Genomic DNA, 10609 nt, shown 5'->3' with positions numbered 1-10609 from the left:
TTATTAAGTGACAAGCTAATATTACGTAGACATCGTACAGATATCCGTAAAAAGGAAAATGCCACGAAAAAGCAAACGACATTAAATTTTTTTAAGTGTTAAGTGTGAATATTCATAAAAAGTGTTGGTTGTTGTTGAACACTGTGAATGAAATAACTAATTCATACCTCAGTGTAATGTAAAAAAGGCATTAAATAGGCCATGAGATGACATAAAAATTAGGTTGAATAAATTTAAATACAGGTAGGCCTATAGTATTATGAAGGTACAGTATTACAGTCCTACTTTTAATAAAATTTGTCTCAATCGGGTTTTCGATTAATCGTGATTTCCATCCCCACCATTATCCCGGATAATTGAGTTGAGCATATACTATTCATATATTCTAAGTAAATTATGCAAAGTTTCCTTTAGTACTGGTTGCTCCTGAAGATGGTCAATTGAGGCTGAAACATGTCAGGCTGAAAGATTTCTTAAACATTACAAATTTGTTATACTTGATGGAAATTTTATGGTTATGTACATAGTGTATTGGCAATAATGACCTCCATGAAAAAAGAGAGTGGTTTCCAATACATTTATAAAGTGAACGATGGGCAAAGCTTTCTAGTTTGCAACAGATAGATAAGAAGCAAAATATTAGTTTTTTCACATGAAAAAATACAGGATTATATAAATTAATAAACATTTCTGGAGAAGGAAAAAAGAAAGAAAAGCTATGTCTAAAAATGGCTTATCATGACTTATTATAGGAATATAAGATGATGCAGAAAAGAAATAAGCCCATTTAGGAGTCTTATTTTTATGGTTAACCCTAGACTATAACTATGAGATAATTACAAATACACATTTCTGTACTCTGCTGATGTAGGGGGGAGAAAAAAAAAGGATGAAAATAATTCCCACGCCGGGAATCGAACCCGGGCCTCCTGGGTGAAAGCCAGGTATCCTAGCCACTAGACCACGTGGGATAGACATGTCATCTATTCATCATTTTCCATCAAAAGGTAACAGTTAATCAATAAATTTTTAATGCTTAATTATTAAACCTTTAATGAACCAAACGGTTTACTATGTTCGTCACAAAACCTGCCACTCAACCCCATTCCGAACAAGACGAATACAGTCTACGCCCAAACGTTCTATTTCTTTACGGTCGTTCTATACGTCCCTAGTCTTTGAAGAAGTTCCTCCTATTTCATTGAGTTTGCTAACATATATCTCATCTCTTCCATGCGTGATACATGCCCATATAAACCTCATTGATATGATTGATATGATCACCCTAATAATAATTCGTAAACTGTACAACTTCCCTGCTCCACGGTAGGTAATTTTCTTAGTTCTTCGCGGTTCGCGACCAATCCTTAACAACCGGTGTCAATTCAATATTATTGGCGGGAAACATGGACGCCGTGACGTTAAGAAAGCATTACTACTACCATCTCTATGTCAATTCGACAAATATGATACCATAGTTGTATTGTGATCATTGTGATTGAATCCCGACCATCCGCAGATGCCGAATCCGCATGTTTCCTTTTCCGCTATACCAGTTGCTTCTCCTTGGGGTCCTTGAGGTCCCTGAGTCCCAAAAACTCCTCCCCCCCCCGACTTCCGCTCATCGAAATCGTCATGTGCGACCTTTCATTACAGAGTTCCGCTTTACAGTACAAGATGGCATTGTGGTGGCTATTTCGACTTGGTTTCATAAATGATCATGACATCATTATCGAAATATTTTCATCCAGCAGTTCTATGTAAACGTTGATTCTCCAAACTGATACATATTTTTTCGTATTCGAATTCTTGGAAGTTCCGTTCAGATCAAATTCCCCATGCTCTATGACGTTTCTTGGTTCATGGGCCTACAATTATCCATTTTCCGCATTTAAAATTCTTGCGATGACCTTCGTAATACAGTCTTGTGAAATACGTTCTTCAGTTGAAGTTTGCTTTTGACTTTATGGTGTCCGGTACCGTTAGGGACTAGGTTTCTGCTTTCCGCCTTCTCCCACTGAATTTCTAAAGAAGAATCAAAATTGAAGGAAAGGGAAATATACCAAATATTAATCATAGATAAAAAAATATTTTTGTTGGTAAAAATAATCTTAAATGTCTCAAACGCAAGTTTGTAAAGAAATTTTCTGGCTGCTCTCCATGAAGAATTGGCATCTCCCGCCTCACAGAAAACCCCAAAAAAAACGGCCAGAAAGCTTCCTGCCTGCTTCCATGATAGCAGTCAAAAATTAATGTTGTCTGTTACTGTACTCTGAGTACTTCTCATGTTTGAAACTCGGCCTAGAGGTTGGCAATCGTGGCTGAGGTTTCTCTGCTTCCCTGCTGCAATGCTGGACTGATACCTTAAAAATAGGCTACGACCCCTTCCTTCCACATCTTTTCTAATTCCTAATTCGCATCTACCTCTCCCTCAGCGCCACGTAACTACGCAATTGTGTAAGGAAGCCTAATGGTCGAATGAAAATCAGAATATATTACGCAGTTCGTTCAAACAGAACTTCCATGTTCTATTTACGGTTCAAATGTGAATGTTTTTTGCTCGTCGTGGTGCGAGCTTCGCGTCGCTCCTAACCAGTTAGAAACAAATCGATCCCAGTTCTTTACCACTGTACTGGGATTTCCTACTTCCGCGCTCGCGCCAATCCTGTACCAATGTCAGTATCTTACACCCTTTGTTCACTAACAGCTTCATGTATTCCATTCGGTTAAGCTAACAAGTTTTGTAGTTGTAATATTTTGTTACCATCAAAACATAATGACACATCTGTGCCATGAACGGAAATCAAACCAACGGTGTTTGTTATAAAACCGTGAAGCAATCGAGCACAGAATGATTTTCAGAATTTAAACACACTGTAACTTAGAAAAAACATCGAAGAACCAAAATCAGTTTTTGCGTCTTACAACTGCAGAATCTAATTTGTAATTACAGTCGTAAGAATACTGTCGAATGATTCAGTTTTAACATACAGTAATAAAAAGATACGAGTACAACGAAAATATTTGTCACTTTAACTATTTTCACAATTTGTCTGGTGTCATCCTTTTTAAGGGTATTGTCCCAGGATTATATTATTGTAAAGTATGTAAAGCGCACACGTTATATGGATCCATGGCGGCTTCTAAACGCTTTGAAATTTTCCTGTTTTTTTTCAGTTCTGTTTTTAGCCTACTTTCCTTATTTAAGTTAAATTAAAGGCTGTATGCAACACTGACACGGACTGGAGAGAAAACGATGCGACCAACAGTTCATCTATTGTTGCCTGTGTATTCATTACCGCGGGAACGTGTTTACCAAGTATCCTCCCTATCGTTGCTAGGAAATAGCTCTAGAATCGTATAATTGCTGGAGGCATCATATCAGAGCAAAGTTGGCGGTTTTAGTTTTTTCAAGAACTTCTTGTTTTCGCGGGTTATGTGCTGGACGGTCGGCGTTCGATTCCCGGCGAGGCATGAGACTTTTTGTACTCCACACAGTCCAGATTGGCTCTGGGCCCCACCCAGCGTCCTGTCAAATGGGTACCGGGGGTAAAGCGGATGGAACGTGAAACTGACCCCTCACCTCAATCTAGTATCCAGGTCCCCTACACGGCTTCCTGACATGGTGTTTGAGCACAGGGGCTTTTACCTTTTACCTACTAAAAGACAGATCAGTTCAGGATTTGACTTCAAACAACGTAACCACAACGCAACATATCGAACTTGCTCTCGCACGAAGCACGCTCGTGCCTCGTGCAGTGATGCCACCTGGTGGATAATAAATTGTGAGCTACGTAGGAAGAGAATGTTGGTGTTTTTTTAAGTGCTCCAATTTTATGTTGATGTTTACGTGTTGTTAACACATATCGACAAAGCTGAAGTGCCCGAAAAATGTTTATAATATTTCATGTGGTAATTCACTTAGAAGTAATTCAAAAGAAGAAAATGTTGATCTTGAACGTGTGACGTTGTCTTTTTATTAGGAACTTGATTTCTTGGAATCAGTGTTCTGAGGACTGGACGTTCTCGTGTTTGTGTGTGACAGTGTATATAATTTTCGGAAGTGGGTTGAAGCCCCGTAAAATTTTAGGTCTGTAAGATTAGTAACGGTAGGTGTTGAAGATGTTTCAAATATTAGAAATGTATACTATTGTATATTTGTGAGCGTATAGGTTTCCTGGAGAAGTTAATGTGGAATGTATAAAGTTTCAGAACCATGACATATTTTTTGCATCTTGTGAAACCCACGTACGTGAAAGAATTAATTGATTTAGGTTTTTGAGAAGCGAGATTAACATCGGAAGTATATTGTGCCCCCATTCCTCTTCTAGATTTTGTGCAATCTAGTGCCTAAAAAATGTTTCATATCATAATTGCATAAATGTATCAGAATTTTTATATGATAAGTGAAAGAAGTATAAGAGAGCAGAATGCCATAATTACGATCCTCTTATAATTTTTATAGCATTTCTAATTTAATAATTGGTCCTGTGAATAGAATCGATTTTCCTCAACCAATGAAATAATTACTGTCTTTATTTTCATACAAATTTACATGAAGTAATGCTAGAATAAAAATTTACTTCCATATTTCCCTTTACCAATAGAGACATATTATCGTGAAGTGTTTGGTGTCACATCATTTTCAATTTATTATTTAGTGATCTGTCATAAAGAGGTTGATATTGCTGGTAGTGTGACATCTTTAGAAGTTTTGGAGGGAATAATTGGCAGTACAAGGAAGCCCTTTAAAATTATAGTCTCAGCAGTCCATTGTTAGATACGTATTGCTATAAGAACTGACATTTGTTGAGGATGATTGCAATGAATTAAAACTATTCTTGTTGCACAGATATATTTTCAAATATTGCACTTACAATTGTCATTAAATGATTATGTTCTTGACGTGGTTTCGGAATGAAGATTTTGAAACCTAGTAATATTTCAGATACCACGAGGACAATGTTTATTATAAAAAGTACCTGACAACTTTTCCAGAGTATAATTTCCATGCTTGCTGATCAGAGAACTCATGCTTTGCAGAATGCCAATGTGCATATGTTTTTATAAATTAATTTTTAAATAACTGCTCATGTAAAATACTGATAAATATGTGCTTTCATATCCGAATTCTGCAGAAGAAACATAGGTTGATTGTGAATAATCCCAACTCTGCCAATATAGTACTTATAAAAGAAATTCTGCTTTGAACAAATAAGAGGAAGGGTTTCTTATAATTTTTTCATTCTCTTTTCATTTTAACTCTTTGATAGTAGACATATAGTTTAATCATTATGCACCTTGACTGTAATTCAGTATATATATTTCTGATACATGCTTGGCATAAACACTTTGAATGATGGCGCCCAGTTTCAGGCAGGTTCAGCAGAAAAGATCACAGTGGTGGTTATGAAGAGTTATGTCTTTTGGGATGTAATGCTATGTAATCTGTTGAAAGTCAGCAGACATTTTGGAGGAACACGTCACATCTATCTTCAGGGTTCAAGAGTATGCCAAGCAAAATACCAGCATGAATCAGGCAATAAGCAGAGCTCTGCTAGCTGCCTGTTTGCTGGACTTACTCTTTGACACTCTTCTTATATGCCAGCAGATAGAATGCCCCATTGATAATATATGGTTTTATGTTTGGCTGCAGTAAGTGTTGTTGAGTTACATACTTTATTTATAATTTCTTAAACCATAAACTGAATTGTAACTGGAATTATACTATGGAGTGAGTACCACGTATTACACCAGTTGCCAGAATTTTCTATATTGATTTCAAATTTAGAATAACATCAGTTATGGCTCTTCTTAATTTTAGCTCATAACTTGATAACACACACACGCACACTAGCTGGGCCTTGCTTTCATATAGATTCAGTGACATGTCTCGGCCACACAGGGCCACTGACAGCTATATGTGATGATTTATGTACATTGTTATACTGTGTTATATAGTCCTTGAGGGTAGTACATCTTAAAGTTTATTATTTAGACCAAATTGGTTTCTGCTAAAATAAATTAGTATATAAAATGATTTTAAAATAGTTTAAGATGATGTACTCATATTGTGTATCACGGTGCTTGTCTTTCTTGTAGTGTGTATTTCATGGATGGTTTCATGGGTACCTGCAATGTGCCAAGAATGTGTTACACATTATATGTTTTATGTTATTTAGTGCCTGAGCCATAGTGATGTTTGTGGTAGTACTTAAGTGTGTTTGTATGTGTACTACAGACTTTCCATAGTGTTGGGTCTGTAACATGTAATGGGGTAACATGTGTTCTGCTGTCTGGTATAGAATCTGTGTGAGGCCTTGAATATTGGGTTGTGTTTGTTAATGTAGGTTTTGTCCATGTGCAGGTTGTCTTTACTAATTAAATAAGTATATTTCTTTGAGCTGTTTAAATGTTTCCCTTTCTTTTCTGGCCTTGTAATGTCCATGGTGTAGGGTATAGTACCATTTGTGTGTCCTGCATTTAATATGTGGTCGTTGAGGGGTCATGCTACAAGCCGGAAGGTCACGGGTTCAAATCCTGATCAGGTCATTGGGTTTTTTTTTTCAATTGACCTAATCCTTCCAGCCGCACTATGGCCCTGGGGTCAACTCAGCCTCTAACAGAAATGAGTACAGGAATTAATTAAATAATTTTCCTGGGGAGTAAAGCGCGGCCAGCGCATAAGGCTGACAACATTACCGCTGTCTTTGAGCCAAGTGTCTATATAATGTGGGACCCTCTGTTTTCACAACCTTATGGGCCTCCATGGCCTATTACAGGGATAGCTTTACTTTTTTTTATGAGGATCAATAGTTGCTATTCTTATTTCTTATGGTTTTTATGTGTGTTTTGTATCTGATGTTGAATGCTGTCCCTGTCTGTCCTCCGTATTTTAATCGGCAGTTTAGGCATTTTATTTGATAAATGCCTGTTTTCGCTGTATTTGTTTGTGAGCCATGCTTTGTATTGTGTTCTGTTTGTGGAAAGCTATTTTAATTTTTGTGTCTTTACGTACAATGGCAAAGAAGTAAGGAAAACCATGAAACTCTTGCAGTGCACATTGTCCTGCACAGTTAATTTGCTGTGCCTCTTAAATCATAATTTTTCACCTCATTTATTTGATTTCAGAAATTCATTTGGCTCAGCCTTCTGGATAGTTTGAATCATCATTGCTTTAGGAACCATGGCTTCCACTCCTGTAAACAGTGCATTCCCATTTCATGAAGTCCTTCAGTATCCTGGGTACATCAAGTTGTCTCAATAAGGGGTTGACCATGCTGTATTTTCCTGATTTATACACAACCTGAAAGAAAGCAACAGCTCTCTTAAAATCCATCTCTGGACTCTGGCACATTTTGGCATGTTAATCAGAGATTGATTTCAGTGGTTTATGGTCAGTTATGTTGAAGATTCTTCATATATAAGCATATTGAGGTCGTTCCTATTCCCCTTGCCTGTCTGAGAGTACATCCACATTACCAAGTGCCCTGTAGGCATACTGTGTTATTCGAGGCCCATCCTTCTCTTGGTGGATTAGCAGTGCTCCTAGACCAACTGGACCAGCATTTGCAGTATTTAGTATCTTTGTCATAACATGTCCCCCCAACAACCAAGAGAAAGGATTCTTTTATTGTATGCGATGTGACAGGACCCAATTAACCTTATTTCTTTTGATCTGCCATTTTTCCACTGCCCTCTTCCCCACCTGTGTTTTACTTCACTGCTCTTTTTCTGCACACTTTGGACAAATGATCTTATATGAGGTTACATGTATCACATGCTGGACAGGTCTTATCTGTCAAATGACCCAGTTTTGGGCATTGGTACCATCTCTGGCCTTTTCATTTTTATTGTTGCGTCTCTTTCTCCTCCACTGTAACTGTTCGTTGAATTTAGTGTTATTCTTTGTTATTTTTTTAGTTGAGGGGCTATGCTACAAGCCGGAAGGTTGCGGGTTCAAGTCCCGATGAGGTCATTGGATTTTTTTCAATTGACCTATTCCTACCAGCCGCACTAGGCCCTGGGGTTTACTTAGCCTCTAACAGAAATGAGTACTAGGAATTAATTTAATAATTTTCCTGGGGAGTAAAGTGTGGCCCGCGCGTAAGGCTGACAACCTTACCTCCATCTTTGAGCCGATTGTCTGGATAGTGTGGGACCCTCAGCGTTTCACAACCCTATGGGCCTTCACGGCATGTTATAGGGATAGCTTTACTTTACTTTTTTACCTGGCCTCTTTACTTCGGCATTCCTTGTTTCCAATTCTCCGAGGTGGTATCCGGGCTTTTAGTGAAGTTGCATGCGATGCTTTGAATTTTATTCAATATGAGAGGTTTTCCTGGCCGATGCACAGTTGCATACAGCAGTCTGTTCATGGACACAGGAAAATTCAAGAGTATGAAGGCAGTGGCCAGTATATCTACCATTCAGGCAAAACAGCTTACACCATACTGCGCAGGCGCATTTCCATCTGAGCTGCTCATAATTTTGTCTGCTTCACATAGATCATTAGCAGGTCGATGACGTCATAAGACATACCTGCCAGCTCTCAGGTTTCAAACCTTGTCACAGGTGTCTGCAACATTGTTAAAAATAATGCAGACCGTTTTAATATATAAACCACATGAGCTGAGGAACGCCGACTTTCTCGGGTTAGGCCTGTTTTAATATTGCGGTTGTTGTGAGCCTAGGCTTTGGGTTTTGTGTTTCAGAGTAAGCTTTTAAAATTAGCGCATTACTGCCTACAGTTAGGTCGTCGTCGGTTACGTACTGATCCACGTCGCATCCCCTCGCGCAGCTGTACTCCGTGACGTCATTACAGTTTTGCGGCGCGGAGAACCTGATGGAGAGTGCTTGGGGAGGCGGTGGGCACTGTTTGCCATAGTGTTTCTGCAGATTATTACTTTATCCCTTGGGTTATTGAGTTTACTCCCCCTTGAGTACCGATTTCGTCTTCCTTTTGAGAGGAATCACCTCCTGCAATCGAAAAGTAAATATTTTGCATTTGCTCCCCCGCCTGCTGAAGGAGTTTCGCCTGTTTTTGTTGTGCATTCTGATTATCTGGCTCGGATTTCAAATTCACTGTGAGGATTCTTAACCAACTTTGCCACCTAACTCAGATAAAGGGTAAAAGAGGTCCCTGTAACAGGCCATGACGGCCGATGGGGTTGTGAGACGTCGAGGCGCCCACATTTTCTCCAGACAGTTGGCTCACAGATGGCGGTAAGGTTGTCAGCCTTACGCGCCGGCCGCCCTTTACCCCCAAGGAAGATTTCTGGCACTCGTGTCTGTTAGAGGCTTAGTCGACCCCAGGGTCATAGCGCGGCTGGAAGGATTAGGTAAATTGAAAAAAAAAATCACCTTATTGGGACTCGAACCCGCGACATTCCGGCTTGTAGCATAGTGCCTCAACCAACTACACTACCGCATGCTCCCACCCAACTCAGATAAAATCCCAGAAGACCTTAAACACTCCAAATGGCCCAGTATCTTTAATCGATTAGTTTCTTCAAGCCGTTTCCCACGCCTTTTTCGCTGCTCGAGTTAGAACACGAAGATTTACTGCTTTGGCAGATGCCACAACAAAATTTTGATTTTGGTGTCGATTTATGTTTAGCTTTCTGCCCTTTCACCTAGGTGAAATAATTATCACCGTGTCTTGTTCTAGTTTCTGATCATCATTCGGTTCACTCACTAGTACATAGTATAACAGTGCAGTGCCGTCATCGTTAACTTCAGCGAACAGTGCACTTGCCAGACCTACAGTTATGATACTACATAATTCAGACAGTGGCTGTGTTCTCTCTCACTCAGTATTTTTATTTTTAGCGAGCAACTCTAAGCGTTGTTTTCTTAGTCATTACTTTTATCTGACCTTGTTACTAGTTTTGTAAGTTAACCGTCTGCTTATTCCATTTATACCAATGCCGCCAGGTGCTAGTACACTTGACCATTTCAGCAGCTTTGTTTTGTTAAAGGGTGACAGATGATAAAGATGAAAGTCATATTCCTTAGCAGACGGTATATGGTGTTCGCTTTTTGTTATTACTGAAATTTTGACCTTACCACACCTTTGCTTGTGTTAAATATAACTACGTGGAGCTGAGTCTGTGAGAAACTAACAATTGCCGAGCTTACCCAAGAAGCTGCCATTATGGAATCTAAAGGTTCATCACCGTGTTCATAAAAGCCCAACACAGTGTCCATTCCTGAGCCCTTGTTAAATGTAAGCTGCAATAGTGACTTCTTGTTTACAAAGTCAGCCAGGTTTTTTTTGAAGACTTGGTTGTAACAGTTTGCAACATCAAGTCCAAATAAGTTACGTTCTTTTTAGAACGGAGGAAGTCATTATCATTGAATATTACTGAAAAACTGGATCATTTGAAAACTGCAAGAATACATTTCTGAAGAAGTTTCCAAATCAGCAGTTCCCAGCCAAGGGCACAGTTAACTGAATTGTGCATTGAGTTACTGTAACTGGGCGTCCCTCCAAAATGTAATTGCCAAAGCAAAGGTAAAGGTAAGGTAAAGCTATCCTTGTAACAGGCCATGGAGGCCCATAGGGTTGTGAGACGTCGAGGTCCTACATTTTCTAGGCAGTCGGCTC

At 39.0% G+C, this 10609-nt stretch overlaps 1 protein-coding gene and 1 non-coding gene across 4 annotated transcripts in view; one reads left to right on the top strand and one right to left on the bottom strand.

The window, feature by feature from the left end:
- Positions 1-899: 899 nt before the first annotated feature.
- Positions 900-971, bottom strand: Trnae-uuc. The gene has a single exon. It is a non-coding gene; the product is annotated as a tRNA-Glu (tRNA).
- Positions 972-3785: 2814 nt separating this feature from the next.
- LOC111868233 (cytokine receptor) overlaps positions 3786-10609 on the top strand; it is a 474286-nt gene continuing 467462 nt past the window's right edge. For all 3 annotated transcript variants that reach the window (XR_004513445.1, XM_023858720.2, XM_023858690.2), the window contains exon 1: positions 3786-4109. The gene's annotated coding sequence lies outside the window, so the exon portion shown is untranslated. The remainder of the gene's footprint in view (positions 4110-10609) is intronic.

The sequence above is a fragment of the Cryptotermes secundus genome, unplaced genomic scaffold, assembly GCF_002891405.2.
Source record: "Cryptotermes secundus unplaced genomic scaffold, Csec_1.0 scaffold166, whole genome shotgun sequence".
Lineage (NCBI taxonomy): Eukaryota > Metazoa > Arthropoda > Insecta > Blattodea > Kalotermitidae > Cryptotermes > Cryptotermes secundus.
Note: the sequence above shows the minus strand (reverse complement) of the source record. Positions and strands in the feature narration are given on the sequence as shown.